General features: G+C 41.4%; 1 pseudogene; it reads left to right on the forward strand.

The window, feature by feature from the left end:
- Nucleotides 1–1,644: 1,644 nt before the first annotated feature.
- Nucleotides 1,645–21,069, forward strand: LOC106610578 (four and a half LIM domains protein 2-like; annotated as a pseudogene).
- Nucleotides 21,070–21,629: the final 560 nt, after the last annotated feature.

Here is a 21,629-nt window from a genome sequence, read left to right on the forward strand (position 1 = left end):
TTCCATACAGGAAGTGCCCTGTCTGACAATTTATTGTCCTTCTGTAGCCTCTCTATCGAAAATACAGCATCTATGCTGTAACGTGACATTTTCTAAGACTTCCATTGGCTCTCAGAAGGCGCCAGAAAGTGTAATGAGATGTCTGCAGTCTCTGGGCGAAGTACAGCAGCTCTGTTTGTTACTGGTCAGGCTGAGGACAGTGACACTGGAGATGCGCGTTCATGTGAATTCTCCATTTTGTTCTTTCAGTCTTTGAATGAATACAACGTTGCCCGGTTGGAATATTATCCCTATTTTACGAGAAAAATCGCATAAAAATTGATTTTAAACAGTGTTTGACATGCTTCGAAGTACGGTAATGGAATATTTTGACATTTTTTGTCACGAAATGCGCTCGTGCGTCACCCTTCGAATTGTGACCTGAACGCAAGAAGAATACGGAGTTATTTCAATATAACTATGGATTATTTGGAACCAAAACAACATTTGTTGTTGAAGTAGAAGTCCTGGGAGTGCATTCTGACGAAGAACAGCAAAGGTAATCCAATTTTTCTTATTGTAAATCTGTGTTTGGTGAGGGCCAAACTTGGTGGGTGTCAAATTAGCTAGCCGTGATGGCCGGGCTATCTACTCAGAATATTGCAAAATGTGCTTTCGCCGAAAAGCTATTTTAAAATCTGACACCGCGATTGCATAAAGGAGTTCTGTATCTATAATTCTTAAAATAATTATGTATTTTGTGAACGTTTTATGCTGAGTAATTAAGTAAATTCACCGGAAGTTTGCGGTGTGAATGCTAGTTCTGAACATCACATGCTAATTTAAAAAGCTGGTTTTTGATATAAATATGAACTTGATTGAACAAAACATGCATGTATTGTATAACATAATGTCCTAGGAGTGTCATCTGATGAAGATCATCAAAGGTTAGTGCTGCATTTAGCTGTGTTTTTGTGACATATATGCTTGCTTGAAAAATGGCTGTGTGGTTATTTCTGGCTATGTACTCTCCTAACATAATCTAATGTTTTGCTTTCGCTGTAAAGCCTTTTTGAAATCGGACAATGTGGTTAGATTAACGAGAGTCTTGTCTTTCAAATGGTGTAAAATAGTCCTATGTTTGAGAACTTTGAATTATGACATTTGTGGTTTTAAATTTGGCGCTCTGATGTGTCACTGGCTGTTGAATAGTGCGAGACGATTTCGTCCCACCTACCCTAGAGAGGTTAACAGTTTTAGAAACTTCAGTGTGTTTTCTATCCAATACTACCAATTATATGCATATCCTAGCTTCTGGGCCTGAGTAACAGGCAGTTTACTTTGGGAAAGACATAATGGATTCATTACACACAGTCTATTATTATATTCATTGATTTACTGACGGACTGGGCAGGCGCACTGGAGGCCTGATGCGTGGGGCTGGCACAGGTGGCGCCAGACTGGTGACACGCACTTCAGGGCGAGTACGAGGAGCAGGCACAGGGTGTACTGGGCTGTGGAGGCGCACTGGAGGACTGGAGCGTAGGGCTGGCACAATCCGTCCTGGCTGGATCCTCACTTTAGCCTGAGAAGTGCGGGGCGCTGGCACAGGACGCACTGGGCTGTGAATGTGCACTGGAGACACCGTGCGTATCACCGCAAAACATGGTGCCTGACATGTCACACGCTCCCTCAAGCGAGGGCGTGGAGGAGACACAGGACGTACCAGACTGGGGAGGCGCACTGAAGGCCAGATGCGTGAAACAGGTGCATATGACACCGGACTGGTGTCACGCTCCTCAGCACGCCCGCTCTGCAGCGCTCTCAATGCTAACCCCTCTCTCCGGAACCTTGCGTCGAGTTCCTCACTCGTCTCCCTGACTGGCTCTGGTTCACCCCTCAGCTCTCCACGGTAAGCACGAGGAGTTGGCTCAGGTCCCAAACCTGACTCCACCAAACTACCCGTGTGCCCCCCCCCCCCTCGTAATATCGCCGTTCTGCTCTCGCTGCTTCAATCTCCTCCTTAGGATGGCGATACTCCCCAGGCCTTGTCCAGGGTCCTGCCCCATCCAGGATTTCCTCCCAGGTCCAGTCCTCCACCTCACACTGCTTCATCTTGGTCAAGCAGTTCCGCCCAGCCGTGTACATGTGTGGGTGGGAGATTCTGTCACGGCTGTCTGAAGAATGGGACCAAGGCGCAGCGTGTGTATCGTACCACATTTTATTAAACTGTGAAACTGTGCAAGACATACAAATAAACAAAATAAACAAAACAACAAACCGTGACGAAGAGGTGCAACATACACTTACTCAATACAATCTCCCACAAACCCAGGTGGGAAAAACAACAACTTAAGTATGATCTCCAATTAGAGACAACGATGACCAGCTGCCTCTAATTGGAGATCATCCCCGTTGTATTAGTTAATGTGACGACTGTTGCTCATCGAATGATTAACGGTTTATAATTGCGTGATTAAATGAATTAAGCAATAAATCAAGCAATTATTAACTCATCAACCTGGGGCACCATGGGAACAGTATTTTGATTGAGTTTCTATTTCCCAAATTAACTCAAAGGATATCAGAATATCGATTTTACAACAGTCGCTAAATTAATCAACCTCTTGTCTCATGTCTGAACGTCGCATAATCCGGGAATCTGCACGGACCCGGGTCCCACCAATGAGTTTACCACACCAATCTTAGTTGATTATTTATTTACTAGCAAGCTCCGATGTCAACAACTACAGACCAGTATCCCTTCTTTCTTTTCTCTCCAAAACTCTTGAACATGCCGTCCTTGGCCAGCTCTCCTGCTATCTCTCTCAGAATGACCTTCTTGATCCTAATCAGTCAGGTTTCAAGACTGGGCATTCAACTGAGACTGCTCTTCTCTGTGTCACGGAGGCTCTCCGCACTGCTAAAGCTAACTCTCTCTCCTCTGCTCTCATCCTTCTAGACCTATCTGCTGCCTTTGATACTGTGAACCATCAGATCCTCCTCTCCACCCTCTCCGAGTTGGGCATCTCCGGCGCGGCCCACGCTTGGATTGCGTCCTACCTGACAGGTCGCTCCTACCAGGTGGCGTGGCGAGAATCTGTCTCCGCACCATGCGTTCTCACCACTGGTGTCCCCCAGGGCTCTGTTCTAGGCCCTCTCCTATTCTCGCTATACACCAAGTCACTTGGCTCTGTCATATCCTCACATGGTCTCTCCTATCATTGCTATGCAGATGACACACAATTAATCTTCTCCTTTCCCCCTTCTGATAACCAGGCGGCGAATCGCATCTCTGCATGTCTGTCAGACATATCAGTGTGGATGACGGATCACCAGCTCAAGCTGAACCTCGGCAAGACGGAGCTGCTCTTCCTCCCGGGGAAGGACTGCCCGTTCCATGATCTCGCCATCACGGTTGACAACTCCCTTGTGTCCTCCTCCCAGAGTGCTAAGAACCTTGGCGTGACCCTGGACAACACCCTGTCGTTCTCCACTAACATCAAGGCAGTGACCCGATCCTGTAGGTTCATGCTCTACAACATTCGCAGAGTACGACCCTGCCTCACACAGGAAGCGGCGCAGGTCCTAATCCAGGCACTTGTCATCTCCCGTCTGGATTACTGCAACTCGCTGTTGGCTGGGCTCCCTGCCTGTGCCATTAAACCCCTACAACTCATCCAGAACGCCGCAGCCCGTCTGGTGTTCAACCTTCCCAAGTTCTCTCACGTCACCCCGCTCCTCCGCTCTCTCCACTGGCTTCCAGTTGAAGCTCGCATCCGTTACAAGACCATGGTGATTGCCTACGGAGCTGTGAAGGGAACGGCACCTCCATACCTTCAGGCTCTGATCAGGCCCTACACCCAAACAAGGGCACTGCGTTCATCCACCACTGGCCTGCTGGCCCCCCTACCTCTGAGGAAGCACAGTTCCCGCTCAGCCCAGTCAAAACTGTTCGCTGCTCTGGCACCCCAATGGTGGAACAAGCTCCCTCACGACGCCAGGACAGCGGAGTCAATCACCACCTTCCGGAGACACCTGAAACCCCACCTCTTTAAGGAATACCTAGGATAGGATAAAGTAATCCTTCTACCCCCCCCCCCCCTTTTAAAAGATTTAGATGCACTATTGTAAAGTGGTTGTTCCACTGGATATCATAAGGTGAATGCACCATTTTGTAAGTCGCTCTGGATAAGAGCGTCTGCTAAATGACTTAAATGTAAATGTAAGCTAAAATGATGATAAAAATACACATACACAAAACACAGTATAGCTATTGATTAGGACTTAGTATAACGGGCCAACACACTATGGCACGTGTTACCCAAGATGGGGATTTAGAAGAGAGAGAAACCAAGAAAGTACATGAGAGAAATATACATTTGGGTTCATTTGTCAGCCATGCTTATTTAAACCTTGCCCCGAACTGCCGCTCTTATGGGTCAGAATATAATGATGTAATTACGTGTTGCAGGTCTCAGGTGGGAAGCTCCGCGTGGGTCGTTTAGGCTTCTCAATGACGCACTTCTCCGGCGCAACTCTCTGGTTGTCCTCACGATGTCAGTGTCCTTCTTGGCTTAGTGGTCTGATCCCTCGCGGTCTTCTGAGGACAGACAGCTCTGTGGCTCAGAGCTCACAGCTTCGGACTCGAACGGTGTAGATACCACGATTCAATGGAGAGTGGAGGCTGGGTGGTTCGGCTTGAATTCACCCGCTTAGACACAGCTACTTGTCCGTAGTTCGTGTATAAAAATATTTCTTTGTCTTCAACCTTGTTTCGTTTTGGGGTTCGTTGACTTCGTTAGACCTTCGCTGCAGCTTGGGGTCAATTAGTCTGATATGTTAATTCTTCACTCTCCTGTCTTATACCCTCGGGTCAGAAGTGGGCGTAACCCCCTTTAGGGCAATTCTCTGGGCGGACCAAGTTAAGGGGCAAGGCCTAGATTTGACTAAAATCCTATTTTAGACACTACCTTCACATCTCATCTTTACCAAAACATTCTCTTTGATTTGGATATTTTCCACACAACGTACAATGTATAAACATCAGGCATATACTGGGAAAACTCTTAAAGGTACAATGTTTTCATAATAACGTCATCTCTTAACCTTTAATAACAATTCAAAAGTTACATACATTTTCATATTCCACCTCTCGTCATGACCACCATTGTGGCTGACGGAAACCATTGTTCCAAAGTCCCTTTATTGCATGTTTAATGTTCTGAGGCCAGTTCTCCATAGTGAGAGGACAAAGGAATTTCTCAGTGGCCTACGGTTTATTATGGGCGTGAGGTGTCATAAAACCCCCCACATCTTCAGACCCCTAGATCTCTCCTCCTCTGTTGGGGGTTTGGGAGATAATCTGTAGGGTGGTGGTCTCCTGTACCCTGACCTGATCAGGACAGTCATGACAATAGAAATACAAAAACAAGAACATGACAACATAGAAAATCTAAACTAGACACAACCCCGTCACGCCCTGACCTACTCTACCATAGAAAAGCTTCTATGGTCAGGACGTGACAATTTCACATTATTCATTACAAGATTTATTCATTACATGATTTGTCCCACATACATTTATTTTAGTTTTGAAATATTTAGGACTAACTTATTCCATGCCACCCATTCTGAAACTAACTGCAGCTCTTTGTTAACCTCTATGGGCTAGGTGGGACGCTTGCGTCCCACCTACTCAACAGCCAGTGTAATCCCGTGGCGCGTTATTCAAATTCCTCAAAAATGCAAAAACTTCAATTTTTCAAACATATGACTATTTTACACCATTTTAAAGACAAGACTCTCGTTAACCTGTTAGGGCTAGGGGGCAGTATTGACACGGCTGGATAAAAAACATACCCGATTTAATCTGGTTACCACTCCTACCCAGTAACTAGAATATGCATATACTTATTACATATGGATAGAAAACACCCTAAATTTTCTAAAACTGTTTGAATGGTGTCTGTGAGTATAACAGAACTCAAATGGTAGGTCAAAACCTGAGAGATTCCTTTACAGGAAGTGGCCTGTCTGACCATTTCTTGAACTTCTTTTCCATCTCTATCTTTTACTAAGGATCTCTGCTCTAACGTGACACTTCCCACGTCGTCCATAGGCGCTCAGAGCCCGGGAAAAAACAGAATGTCGTCATTCCAGCCCCAGGCTGAAACACATTATCGCCTTTCTCAAGTGGCCGATCAAGGGACACTGGGCTTATGCGCGTGACCCCGACCGCCCCCGCCTTTGGGATTTTTTCCTCTGTTTGCCGAAAAGGAGATTCCCTGTCGGAATATTATCGCTTTTCTACGAGAAAAATGTCGTAAAAATTGATTTTAAACAGCGGTTGACATGCTTCGAAGTACGGTAATGGAATATTTAGAATTTTATTGTCACGAATTGCGCCATGCGCGTGACACTTCTTTACTATTTCGGATAGTGTCTGGAACGCACGAACAAAACGCCGCTATTCGGATATAACGATGGATTCTTTTGGACCAAACCAACATTTGTTATTGAAGTAGCAGTCCTGGGTGTGCATTCTGACGAAGACAACAAAAGGTAATCAAACTTTTATAATAGTAAATATGATTATGGTGAGTGCTAAACTTGCCGGGTGTCTAAATAGCGAGCCCGTGATGCCTGGGCTATGTACTTAGAATATTGCAAAATGTGCTTTCACCAAAAAGCTATTTTAAAATCGGACATATCGAGTGCATAGAGGAGGTCTGTATCTATAATTCTTAAAATAATTGTTATGCTTTTTGTGAACGTTTATCGTGAGTAATTTAGTAAAATGTTAGCGAATTCCCCGGAAGTTTGCGGGGGGTATGCTAGTTCTGAACGTCACATGCTAATGTAAAAAGCTGGTTTTTGATATAAATATGAACTTGATTGAACAAAACATGCATGTATTGTATAACATAATGTCCTAGGGTTGTCATCTGATGAAGATCATCAAAGGTGAGTGCTGCATTTAGCTGTCTTCTGGGTTTTGGTGACATTATATGCTGGCTTGAAAAATGGGTGTCTGATTATTTCTGGCTTGGTACTCTGCTGACATAATCTAATGTTTTGCTTTCGTTGTAAAGCCTTTTTGAAATCGGACAGTGTGGTTAGATTAACGAGAGTCTTGTCTTTAAATGGCTGTAAAATAGTCATATGTTTGAGAAATTGAAGTAATAGGATTTTTAAGGTTTTGAAAATCGCGCCACAGGCTGGCAGTGGCTGTTACGTAGGTGTCCCACCTAGCCCATAGAGGTTAATCTAACCACACTGTCCGATTTCAAAAAGGCTTTCCAACGAAAGCAAAACATTAGATTATGTCAGCAGAGTACCCAGCCAGAAATAATCAGACACCCATTTTTCAAGCTAGCATATAATGTCACATAAACCCAAACCACAGCTAAATGTAGCACTAACCTTTGATGATCTTCATCAGATGACAACCCTAGGACATTGTTATACAATACATGCATGTTTTGTTCAATCAAGTTCATATTTATATCAAAAACCAGCTTTTTACATTAGCATGTGACTAGCATGTGACTAGCATTCCCACCGAACACTCCCGGTGAATTTACTAAATTACTCATGATAAACGTTCACAAAAAGCATAACAATTGTTTTAAGAATTAGAGATACAGAACTCCTCTATGCACTCTATGTCCAATTTTAAAATAACTTTTCGATGAAAGCACATTTTGCAATATTCTCAGTAGATAGCCCGGCATCACAGGGCTAGCTATTTAGACACCCAGCAAGTTTAGCACTCACCAAAGTCAGATTTACTATAAGAAAAATGTTATTACCTTTGCTGTCTTCGTCAGAATGCACTCCCAGGACTTCTACTTCAATAACAAATGTTGGTTTGGTTCAAAATAATCCATTGTTATATCCAAATAGCGGCGTTTTGTTCGTGCGTTCAAGACACTATCCGAAAGGGTAAATAAGGGTGACGAGCATGGCGCAATTCATGACAAAAAAATTCAAAATATTCCATTACCGTACTTCGAAGCATGTCAACCACTGTTTAAAATCAATTTTTATGCCATTTTTCTCATAAAAAAGCGATAATATTCCGACCGGGAATCTGCGTTTAGGTAAACAGACGAAAGAAAATAAAGCATGGGGTCGACTCGGGCACGCGCCTAAGCCCATAGTACTCTGATCGGACACTTGCCAAACGCGATAAAGTGTTTCAGCCAGAGGCTGCCTCGATATCGTTCAGCTTTTTCCCGGGCTCTGGGAGCCGTAGGAAGTGTCACGTTATAGCAAAGATCCTCAGTCTTCAATAAAAAGAGCCAAGATGAAACACAACTTGTCAGACAGGCCACTTCCTGCATGGAATCTTCTCAGGTTTTGGCCTGCCATATGAGTTCTGTTATACTCACAGACACCAATCTGAACAGTTTTAGAAACTTTAGGGTGTTTTCTATCCAAAGCCAATAATTATATGCATATTCTAGTTACTGGGCAGGAGTAGTAACCAGATTAAATCGGGTACGTTTTTTATCCGGCCGTGTCAATACTGCCCCCTAGCCCTAACAGGTTAACTTCTTTGGGATGGGGGCGGTATTTTGACGTCCGGATGAAAAGCGTGCCCAGAGTAAACTGCCTGCTACTCAGGCACAGAAGCTAGGATATGCATATAATTGGTAGATATGGATAGAAAACACTCTAAAACTTTTAAAATAATGTCTGTGACTATAACAGAACTGAAATGGCAGGTGAAACCCCGAGGACAAACCATCCCCCCCCAAAAAATGTCATCCTACCACTGATTTCAATGGCTGGCACTTTGATAATAGGGCGAAATCGTGCCCAATTGCAGTTCCTAGGGCTTCCACTAGATGTCAACAGTCTTTAGAAAGAGTTTCAGGCTGGTTTTTGGAAAAATGAGCCAGAAATTGTAGTTTTTCTAGGTGGCTCCCATTTTGGCTGTAGTGTTTCCAAGCGCGTGAATGAGTGCGTTGTTTGGTATTTTTCTCCGGGAAAAAGACAATAACGATTCTCCGTCTTAAATTTTATAGTTTATTTGCATATTAGGGTACCTAAGGTTTGATTATAAACATTGATTGACTTGTTTGGATAAGTTTATTGGTAACGTTTGGGATTCATTTTGTATGCATTTTGAAGGAGGGAAACCGAGTGGATTATTGACTGAAGCACGCCAGCTAAACTGAGTTTTTATGGATATAAAAAAGGACTTCATCGAACAAAAGGACCATTTGTAATGTAACTGGGACCTTTTGGAGTGCCAACAGAATAAGATCTTCAAAGGTAAGGCATATATTATATCGCTATTTCTGACTTTCGTGTTGCAACTCCCTGGTTGAAAATGATTTGTTATGCATTTGTGTGCTGGGCGCTGTCCTCAGATAATCGCATGGTTTGCTTTCGCTGTAAAGCCTTTTTGAAATCTGTCACGGCGGCTGGATTAACAACAAGTTAAGCTTTATTTTTATGTATTTGCACTTGTGATTTCATGAAAGTTTAATATTTATAGTACTTTAATTTGAATTTGAAGAAGTTAACCTGTTAGGGCTAGGGGGCAGTATTGACACGGCTGGATAAAAAACGTACCCGATTTAATCTGGTTACTACTCCTGCCCAGTAACTAGAATATGCATATAATTATTGGCTTTGGATAGAAAACACCCTAAAGTTTCTAAAACTGTTTGAATGGTGTCTGTGAGTATAACAGAACTCATATGGCAGGCCAAAACCTGAGAAGATTCTATACAGGAAGTGCCCTGTCTGACAATTTGTTCTCCTTCTAGGGCATCTCTATCCATTACAGAGGAACTCTGCTGTTACGTGACACTTCCTACGGCTCCCATGGGCTCTCAGAAGGCGGCAAAAAGCTGAATCGTGGCTTTTCAGGCTCTGGCTGAAAAAAAAGTAGCGTGTTTGGGTAGTGGCTGGTTACAGTACTGTGAGACTCAGGCGCGTGCCCGCGTCGACAGAATGCTTTGTTTTCTTGCGTCTGTTTACCTAAACGCAGATTCCCGGTCGGAATATTATCGCTTTTTTACGAGAAAAATGGCATAAAAATGGATTTTAAACAGCGGTTGACATGCTTCGAAGTACGGTAATGGAATATTTAGAAAATTTTTGTCACGAATTGCGCCATGCTCATGACCCTTATTTACACTTCGGATAGTGTCTTGAACGCACGAACAAAACGCCGCTATTTGGATATAACGATGGATTATTTTGGACCAAACCAACATTTGTAATTGAAGTAGCAGTCCTGGGAGTGCATTATGACGAAGAACATCAAAGGTAATCAAACTTTTGTAATAGTAAATCGGAGTTTGGTCAGGGCTAAACTTGGTGGGTGTCTAAATAGCTAGCCGTGATGGCTGGGCTATGTACTCAGAATATTGCAAAATGTGCTTTCACCGAAAAGCTATTTTAAAATCGGACACCTCGATTGCACAAAGGAGTTCTGTATCTATAATTCTTAAAATAATTGTTATGCTTTTTGTGAACGTTTATCGTGAGTAATTTAGTAAATTCACCGGAGGTTTGCGGGGGGTATGCTAGTTCTGAAAATCACATGCTAATGTAAAAAGCTGGTTTTTGATATAAATATGAACTTGATTGAACAAAACATGCATGTATTGTGTAACATAATGTCCTAGGTGTGTCATCTGATGAACATCATCAAAGGTTAGTGCTGCATTTAGCTGTCTTCTGGGTTTTTGTGACATTATATGCTAGCTTGAAAAATGGGTGTCTGATTATTTCTGGCTGGGTACTCTGCTGACATAATCTAATGTTTTGCTTTCGTTGTAAAGCCTTTTTGAAATCGGACAGTGTGGTTAGATTAACGAGAGTCTTGTCTTTAAAATGGTGTAAAATAGTCATATGTTTGAGAAATTGAAGTAATAGGATTTTTAAGGTATTTGAAAATCGCGCCACAGGATTCAACTGGCTGTTACGTAGGTGGGACGAGTTCGTCCCGCCTGCCCTAGAGAGGTTAAGTGTTCCAGTCATTTCAGTCGCTGTAGTAGCTAACGTTTATAATGTTGAGTCATCCGCATTCAAAGACACACTGGCTTCACTCAGCCAGTGGCATATAGTTAGTAAACATCGAAAAAAGTAAAGGGCCTATACAGCTGCCCTGGGGAATACCTGGATTATGTTGGAGACGCTTCCATTAAAGAACACCCTCTGTGTTCTGTTTGTTAGACAGGTAATTCTTTATCCACAATATAGCAGGGTGTGTAAAGCCATAAAGCAATCGTTTTTCCAGCAGCAGACTATGATCGATAATGTCAAAAGCCGCAATAAAACAGAAACAAAACAGCCCCCACAATCTTTTTATTTTCAATTTCTCTCAGACAATCAGTCATTTTTGTAAGTGCTGTGCTTGTTGAATTTCCTTCCCTATAAGTGTGCTGAAAGTCTGCTGTCAATTTGTTTACTTTAAAATAGCATTGTATCTGGTCAAACACAATTTATTCCAAACGTTTACTAAGAATAGAGTAGAGAGAGTAGACTATTACTTTATTTATCCAAACTTGGGAAATTGTTATCACAGGATGCATCATCAATGACATAAAATGACAGAACACCCAACAATGACCAACATGTTAAGACAAAGGCACGTGCACCAACCATAGTATCCCTAAAAGAATAGTCTGATTGAAGTGCTGTTTTCTATCCTTCTCTGGGGAAAACAGGCAAAAAACATTTTCCAATAGGAAGTCCTCATCAAGCAGTTTATCAATTACGCTCATTAAAATGCCTTATGGCTGTGAGTAAAAATGACCCTCTAAACCTCTCTGTTGAACATCTAGGCAAGATGAACCTGTTACTGAAGCTGCTCCTGTGTTGCATTAGAGTGCTGTACAGTAGTGGGTGTGTGTCATTGTCTATGATCATGTGTATTTGTACTTGCAGCCTTTTTAAGAACATATCCTGCAATGATTCCAGGCTGCAGCCAAGTGTATCACTGGCTTTGTTAAGCTTGTTTAAGTCTGCGTAAGTTAAATTCCCTTTCCAGCCCACAGTGTCCAATCCTGGTACGAGTGTAAAGGTTCATGAATGATGTCTTCCCCACATTGACCGTATATGTACACTACCATTCAAAAGTTTGGGATCACTTCAAAATGTCCTTGTTTTTTAAAGGAAAGCACATTTTGTGTCCATTAAAATAACATCAAATTGATCAGAAATACTGTGTAGACACTGTTAATTTTGTAAATGACTATTGTAGCTAGAAACAACAGATTTTTTTATGGAATATCTACATAGACGTACAGAGGCCCATTATCAGCAACCATCACTCCTGTGTTCCAATGGCACGTTGTGTTAGCTAATCCAAGTTTATCATTTTAAAAGGCTAATTGATCATTAGAAAACCCTTTTGCAATTATTTTAGCACTGCTGAAAACTGTTGTTCTGATTAAAGAAGCAATAAAACTGGCCTTCTTAGACTAGTTGAGTATCTGGAGCATCAGCATTTGTGGGTTTGATTACAGACTCAAAATGGCCAGAAACAAAGAACATTCTTCTGAAACTCGTCAGTCTATTCTTGTTCTGAGAAATGAAGGCTATTCCATGGGAGAAACTGCCAAGATACTGAAGATCACGTACAACACTGCCTTCGCAGCATTGTCCCTTCACAGAACAGCGCAAACTGGCTCTAACCAGAATAGAAAGAGGAGTGAGAGGCCTCGATGCACAACTGAGCAAGAGGACAAGTACATTAGTGTCTAGTTTGAGAAACAAACGCCTCACAAGTCCTCAAGCTTTATTAAATAGTACCCGCAAAACACCAGTCTCAACGTCAACAGTGAAGAGGCAACTTCGGGATGCTGGCCTTCTAGGCAGAGTTGCAAAGAAAAAGCCATATCTCAGACTGGCCTATAAAAATAAAAGATTAAGATGGGCAAAAAACACAGACACTGGACAGAGGAAGATTGGAAAAAAGTGTTATGGACAGACGAATCTAAGTTTGATGTGTTCGGATCACAAAGAAGAACATTTGTGAGACGCAGAAAAAAATCAAAGATGCCGAAGGAGTGCTTGATGCCATCTGTCAAGCATAGTGGAGGCAATGTGATGGTCTGGGGGTGCTTTGGTGGTGGTAAAGTGGGAGATTTGTACAGGGTAATAGCCTTCCTTCTTTAAGATCCCTATCACTCCATTTTGCAGTGCTTAATTGTAACCAATTTCCTCGTACAACAGGACAATGACCCAAAGCACAGCTCCAAACTATGCCAGAACTATTTAGGGAAGAAGCAGTCAGTTGGTATTCTCTTTTTAATGGAGTGGCCAGGACACTCTCCGGCTCTCAACCCTATTGAGCTGTTGTGGGAGCAGCTTGACCGTATGGTACGTAAGAAGTGCCCATCAAGCCAATCCAACTTGTGGGAGGTGCTTCAGGAAGCATTGGGTGAAATCTCTTCATATTACCTCAACAAATTAACAACTAGAATACCAAAGGTCTGCAAAGCTGTAATTGCTGCAAATGGAGGATTCTTTGACGAAAGCAAAGTTTGAAGGATACAATTATACCATTGTCAACATCTTGACTATATTTCCTATTAATTTTGCAACTCATTTCATGTATGTTTTCTTGGAAAACAAGGACATTTCTAAGTGACTCCAAACTTTAAAACGGTAGTGTACATACCCCAACCAGAAACCACGGACTACAGAAAAAATCTACACTAAGCTAAAGGCTAGAGTTGCCGCTTTCAAGGACTGGGACTCTAATCCGGACACTTATAATAAATCCCTCCCTTAAGCCTCCTTAAGCCTGGGAGTCAAAATGCCTTTTGGTGATTATCCAATGAGTTTTGTTAAGGTATATGTAATTTACCTATGTTTGTCATACTCTTCTATAGTAACATGTGCAAGTTATGTGTTTGCCTTGACTTCTACATCAGACCCCATTGAATCCTTCGTTTTTATTTATGTTTCACAAAAAAATGTAAACCATGAGATGAATATGAAACCTCTCATATACATATGGGTTTATCCTATGGCTTCCCTCTCAATATTCACATAGCTTTGTCATAACCACAACTTTTTCACAAAAATAATTGTTTGCCAGTATGCTCAGCACAAACTCCCTTAGTTTGCAGTGGAGCATGTCCATTCTCTGCAGAGATTACTGGTAATAAAATGGCTGTTCTCCAATTGCTGTGAAGTGTGCTCTCTGCCTACTGGGTGTACGGTAAGATTTTTGTACTGACCCCATATAATGTATATTTTCATGTGCATATTTATATATTAGCACGTCAGTGAAACTGGAGTACATGATTGTCAGGCATAAAGCCTTTAGTCAGTTATGGTTTAAACCAGCAAACGTTTATAGACATCTAATTAACTCAACTGCATGACTGCATCAAAGCCACAATCCTTATGGGCATATACCCTCAGATAATAAAGACTGGAAAATGCATCCCATGACATTTTGACATGCAAATAAGATTGTATTTATTGTAGTTCTCTCGAAGAATGACCTTCCAATTAATGTTAAAAACCATGATTTTAAGCTATATATAAGTTGTTCAGAAATTAACCAATGACAACTAAAACAAAAAATGGTTATGTAATAAATGATAAGGTAAGCCAATTGATAAGCAAAACAGTAATCTCAGTAAGAAACAATTTACAAATCATGGGATACATTTAATCACTGAAATTACTGTGTCAATAATAACCATCATTCTGAACTATTCAATGGTTAACACTGTCTATATGTTTGTTTGATAGGATCTGTCTTATATGGATCACCACTGGCATGAGCAGTGCTTCAAGTGTGCCAAATGCAGCTGCTCTCTCATGGAAAAGCCCTTTGCAGCTAAGGATGAAAGGGCACAGAGTGTTACTCCCATGAGTACTCCTACAAGTGCTCCAACTGCAAGAAAACCATCATGCCCGGTACTGTTGGACAACAATGATGATGATATTTATTATGATAAAATATGTATTTTTGTTGAAAAAAAGGTGTAAAAGAGAACCATACAGGGTACTTTGGTTTGTCCCCATAGGGGAACCCTTTTTGGTGCTGTGTAGAACCCTCTACGTAGGGTTCTTCAAATAACCACCTGTATATGGTTCTATCTCTATGAAAGGTGCTACCAAGAACCATTTTATAATCTAAAGGTTCTTACTAGAACCATGTATGAAGGGTTCATCCAAGAACCCTTTATGAACGGTTCAAACAGCCTTATTTTGACAATACACTACATACACTACCGGTCAAAAGTTTAAGAACACCTCATTCAAGGGTTTTTCTTAATGTTTACTATTTTGAACATTGTGGAATAATAGTGAAGACATCAAAACTATGAAATAACACATATAGAATCATATAGTAATGAAAAAGTGTTGCAGCACTCTGATGCAGCACTCTATCACTCTCCTTCTTGGTCAAATAACTCTTATACAGCCTGGAGGTGTGTTGGGTCATTGTCCTGTTGAAAAACAAATGATACAGCGCCTTGCAAAAGTGTTCATCCCCTTTGGTGTTTTTCCTATTTTGTTGCATTAAAACCTGTAATGTAAATGGATATTTTGGGGGATTTCATGTAATGGACATACACAAAATAGTCCAAATTGGTGAAGTGAAAAATTCAAAAAAATGTCAAATGGAAAAGTGGTGCGTGCGTATGTATTCACCCCTTTTGATATGAAGCCCCTAAATAAGATCTGGTGCAACCAATTACCTTCAGAAGTCACATAATTAGTTAAATAAAGTCCACCTGTGTGCAAACTAAGTGTCACATGATCTGTCACATGATCTCAGTATATATACACCTGTTCTGAAAGGCCTCAGAGTCTGCTACACTACCAAGCAAGCGGCACCATGAAGACCAAGGAGCTCTCCAAACAGGTCAGGGACAGATCAGATTTGGGTTATAAAAAAGTATCCGTAACTTTGAACATCCCACGGCGCACCATTAAATCCATTATTAAAAAATGGAAAGAACATGGCACCACAACAAACCTGCCAAGAGAGGGCAGCCCACCAAAACTCACGGACCAGGCAAGGAGGGCATTAATCAGAGAGGCAACAAAGAGACCAAAGATAACCCTGAATGAGCAGCAAAGCTCCACAGCGGAGATTGGAGTATCTGTCCGTAGGACCACTTTAAGCCGTACACTCCACAGAGCTGGGCTTTACGGAGGAGTGGCCAGAAAAAAAGCCATTGCTTAAAGAAAAAAATAAGAAAAAATGTTTGGTGTTCGCCAAAAGGAATGTGGGAGACTCCCCAAACATATGGAAGAAGGTACTCTGCTCAGATGAGAATAAAATTGAGCTTTCTGGCCATCAAGGAAACGCTATGTCTTGCGCAAAACCCAACACCTCTCATCACCTGGAGAACACCATCCCCACACTGATGCATGGTGGTGGCATTATCATGCTTCATGCTAAATACAGGGAGATTCTTGAGGGAAACCTGTTTCAGTCTTCCAGAGATTTGAGACTGGGATGGAGGTTCACCTTCCAGCAGGACAGTGACCCTAAGCATACTGCTAAAGCAACACAAGTGGTTTATGGGGAAACATTTAAATGTCTTGGAAAGGCCTAGTCAAAGCCCAGACCTTATTCCAATTGAGAATCTGTGGGATCACTTAAAGATTGCTGTACACCAGCGGAACCATCCAACTTGAAGGAGCTGGAGCAGGCTATATGTGCCAAGCTTACAGAGACATACCCCAATGGACTTGCAGCTGTATTTGCTGCAAAAGGTGGCTCTACAAAGTATTGACTTTGGGGTGGGGGTGAATAGCTATGCACGCTCAAGTTTTCTGTTTTTTTGTCTTATTTCTTGTTTGTTTCACAATAAAAAATGTTTTGCATCTTCAAAGGGGTATGCATGTTGTGTAAATAAAGTGATACAAACCCCCCAAAAATCAATTTTAATTCCAGTTAGTCAGGCAACAAAATAGGAAAAATGCCAATGGGGTGAATACTTTCACAAGCCACTGTAGTCCCACTAAGCCCAAACCAGATGGAATGGTGTATCGCTGCAGAAGGCTGTGGTAGCCATGCTGGTTAAGTGTGCCTTGAATTCTAAATAAATCACAGACAGTGTCACAAGCAAAGCACCTACACAGCATAACACCTCCTCTATGCTTTACGGTGGGAAACTTATATGTGGAGATCATCCGTTCACCCACATCGCGTCTCACCAAGACACGGCGGTTGGAACCAAAAATCTCCAATTTGGACTCCTGACCAAAGGACAATTTCCACCGGTCTAATGTCCATTGCTTGGGTTTCTTGGCCCAAGCAAGTCTCTTCTTCTTATTGGTGTCCTTTAGTAGTGGTTTCTTTACAGCAATTCGACCATGAAGGCCTGATTCACAAGTCTCCTCTGAACCGTTGATGTTGAGATGTCTGTTACTTGAACTCTGTGAAGCATTAATTTGGGCTGCAATTTCTGAGGCTGGTAACTCTAATGAACTTATCCTCTGCAGCAGAGGTAACTCTGGGTCTTCCATTCCTGTGACGGTTCTCATGAGAGCCCATTTCATCATAGCGCTTGATGGTTTTTGCGACTGCACTTGAAGAAACTTTAAGTTCTTGAAATGTTCTGTATTGACTGACCGTCATGTCTTAAAGTAATGATGGACTGTCGTTTCTCTTTGCTTATTTGAGCTGTTCTTGCCATAATATGGACTTGGTCTTTTACCAAATAGGGCTATCATCTGTATCACCCCCCCCCCCCCCCCCAGTTGTGTGTAGGGGTGGTCTATCTTCTGTAGACCACCCCTACCTTGTCACAACACAACTGATTGGCTCAAATGCATTAAGAAGGAAAGAAATTCCACAAATTAACTTTTAACAAGGCACACCTGTTAATTGAAATGCATTCCAGGTGACTACCTCATGAAGCTGGTTGAGAGAATGCCAAGAGTGTGCAAAGCTCTCATCAAGGCAAAGGGTGGCTATTTGAATAATCTCAAATATAAAATATATTTTGATTTGTTTCACACATTTTTTGTGTTACTACATGATTCCATGTGTGTTATTTCATAGTTTTGATGTCTTCACTATTATTCTACAATGTAGAAAATAGTGAAAATAAAGAAACCCATGAATGAGTAGGTGTTCTAAAACTTTTGACCCGTAGTGTATATCATAGGGCCTAGTTATACCCTAACATGGGAGTGTTGAGAATCTCCTGGTTTACAGGCCACATCAGGCCAGCAAGTCACATTATACTAGCTTGCAAAGTGGTGTGTAATTCCTATTGGAATCCAGCCAGAGTTAGGATTTCCAACAAGTGGAATTGTTACTCACCCGAAACCTGGATTCAGAATGACTGCCAGGGTAGGCAAGATTGAATACTCAATCATCTAAACTGGGTGCAATTAATCCAATTACTAATAGATTGGGTTTAGAAAACGGTATGTTATTTATCTTTGTGTAGCATAAAATTAATCAACCAATTAATGTATACGCAAAAACACAGATGTTACAGTAAAACAAACAATTCTGAAAATCTCCCTGCAATAGAGCATGCTGGGAAATATTATATATGGTTCTATGTAGAACCCTTCTTGACTTCCAAAGAACCCTTCTTGCCTTCCAAATAACCTTTCTTGCCTTCCAAAGAATCATCAAAGAACCCTTTCTTCCAAAAACTGTTCTTAGGATGGTAAAGGTTCTAGGTAGAACCCTTTGCCTTACAGAGAACCCTTGTCTTCCAAAAAGGGTTATTCTGATCAAAACTGTTCTTGGTTGAATCCTATCCCTCCGCAAATAACATTTTTGTAACCCTTTTTTCTAAGAGTGTAAGTTCCCGCAAAACAGAGTACAAGGGGAACAGCTGGCATGAGACCTGCTTCCTGTGCCACCTTTGCCAGCAGCCACTAGGATCCAAGTCCTTCAATCCAAAGACAATGGCTACTTCAGCATGCCCTGCTTTGAGAAGCAATTTGTCTATCAGTGCTGTGCCTGTAAAAAAGTATGAATCCTATACTTAAAATAATGCTTGGTTAAAAATTAACTAATCTGGGTAAGTATTGGACAGAACCAGTGGTGAAAAAAGAACCCAATTGTAATATTTCAGTAAAAGAAAAGATGCCTTTTAATAGAAAATTACTCAAGTAAAAGAGAAAGTCACCCAGTGAAATGCTACTTGAGTAAAAGTCAAAGTATTTGGTTTTAAATATACTTAAGTATCAAAAGGAAATGTAATTGCTAAAATATACTTAAGTATAAAAAGTTAAAGTATAAATCATTTCAAATTCCTTATATTAAATAAACCGGCACCAATTTCTTGTTTTTTAATTTGCCGATAGCCAGGGGCACACTCCAACACTCAGACATAATTTAAAAACAAAGTATGTCTCATGGTTTGGACTTTGTTAAATAACAAGGGTTCTGATAAGTTTTTATTTACACTGTGACATAATATTATAGGATCTGGATACCCTACATACTGTATAAGCAGCACGCTAGAAAAATGTGTCATTGTATGTTTCTTATACGCTGAGTTATAAAAAACATTAGGAACACCTTCCTAATATTGAGTTGCACCCCTTTTTATATATTTTGTCTTGCCCATTCACCCTCTGAATGGCACACATACACAATCCATGTCTCAATTATCTCAAGGCATAAAAATCCTTCTTGAACCGCTCTCCTCCACTTCATCTACACTGATTGAAGTGGATTTAACAGGTGACATCAATAAGGGATCATAGCTTTCACCTGGTCAGTCGATGTAATGGAAAGAACATGTGTTTTGTACATTCTGTGTGTGTGTGTGTGTGTGTGTGTGTGTGTGTGTGTGTGTGTGTGTGTGTGTGTGTGTGTGTGTGTGTGTGTGTGTGTGTGTGTGTGTGTGTGTGTGTGTGTGTGTGTGTGTGTGTGTGTGTGTGTGTGTCTCTCCTTAAGGCAGGGGATTCCAAACCTTTTTGTCCCGTGACCCCATTTTGATCATAACATTTTTTGCGAAAGAAGTGATGTAATCAACGGCCACTGTTCACTTTTTTTAATTGGGGCTATGACAGTCTATTACAAATCGTTCTGGCAGTACTTTTGACAGTATTTCAATCTGAAGGAAGTATGGTTTGAAGTGACTGAAATGCATCAGAAAGGTATTGGGAAGTTCAGAAGATCACCATGCAATAAGTTTGTATGATTTTCTGTGTAGAAAAGATCATCATCATTGATGTTCTTTTTTCCCCCCAGTCTGATTTAGTGACTGGTCTTGTCCGCTCTGTTCTAATGAGTTCTTGCATGATGTTCCTGAGGCTTATCTTTCAGTGATGGGGTCATAATATTTTCTAGCTTAAATTGTTCAAAAGATAAAGCTACATTTGTAGGAGTAAAACAGAAACCGCTCTGTTTATTACAACCGCTCCTGACATAACCCCGGTTCTATGAACAAAGCGCAATAGTTTTTTCTGAGTACCTCTCGCGACCCCACATGAGGTCGCAACTCCTAGTTTGAGAAATACTGCCTTAAGGCCATTACGACTGGTGTGACTTACAATAACAAATCTTTCAGGACAGCGTCTCACCTCCAGAGAGAAATACCCCTAATGTCTGAACTGCTTTAGCAACCTCTATGCCAAGAAGTGTGGGGGTTGTACCAAACCCATCACCGGTGAGTCACCCTACGAATATTGTCATTCATTTTCTCACCCTTCAGGCTAAGATTTTCTATGAATATTCTCTATTTATGCCATGCAATCACATGTTGTCTCTTGGTGTTTGTGTTTGTAACATTATATGTGTGTACTTGTAAGTGTGTGTGTGTCTATGCGTGCATTATTCTGCATAGTGTGCTGTGCTGATACAGTAGGTGGGTTTATGTGTGCATATCTGTGTCTGAATCTGTGTGTCCTTTTGTGGCAGGTCTGGCAGGAACCAAGTACATCTCCTTTGAGGAACACCTGTGGCACAGCGAGTCTTTCACCTGCATGCAGTGTTCCGTGTCTCTAGTGGGCCATGGCTTCCTCACCCAGCACGACAACATCCTGTGCACCGACTGCAGCAGAGAGAAGTGACCTTGTAACAATCCAGCAAATGGTCAAACCACACTCGAAACATTACTATTACAACATATTTTGAAACACCACAACAAATCCCTACCCAGCAAGAAGTGACAGAAGATGGTCACGATATTTTACCTTTTATTGTTGTATTGTTGTTGTTTCATTGCTAGTGTGATGATTGTGAGGACAGGAGCCTTTGATGTCCACCTGTAGCTTCCCTTTTCAAGAGAAGTAATAGAATTGTTTGCCAAGTTAAATCTGTAATTTACAGAATAATTTAACTTGTCATAATCTACATGACAAAGGGGTATAGTTGACCCCAATAATTTTGTCTGCACATTAGTCTGTCCTGTTTGCATGTTATGTGTTCATCATTATTCACATCAATATAATAGTTGTTTTGTAGTAGTTCAAATAAGGTGACCATTTTTTGTTCAACTAAAAAATGTGACCCTCTTTTATGAATGCCTAAAATGGAATGTATCTGTTGTGTTAAATGAATGACACTGCTTTGCTTTAATTAATAAAACGTTGTATGGGATCATGTCTTTTGTCTCTTGTACTGAAGATTTTGAGGGCTGTTTCTGGTAAGAAACTTGTAGCAATGATGCCATCCAGAGGATGTAACCAATTATGTCAGGTCACAGACACAATGCACT

The sequence above is a fragment of the Salmo salar genome, chromosome 09, assembly GCF_965601325.2.
Source record: "Salmo salar chromosome 09, fSalSal1, whole genome shotgun sequence".
In the NCBI taxonomy this organism is placed as follows: Eukaryota; Metazoa; Chordata; class Actinopteri; order Salmoniformes; family Salmonidae; genus Salmo; species Salmo salar.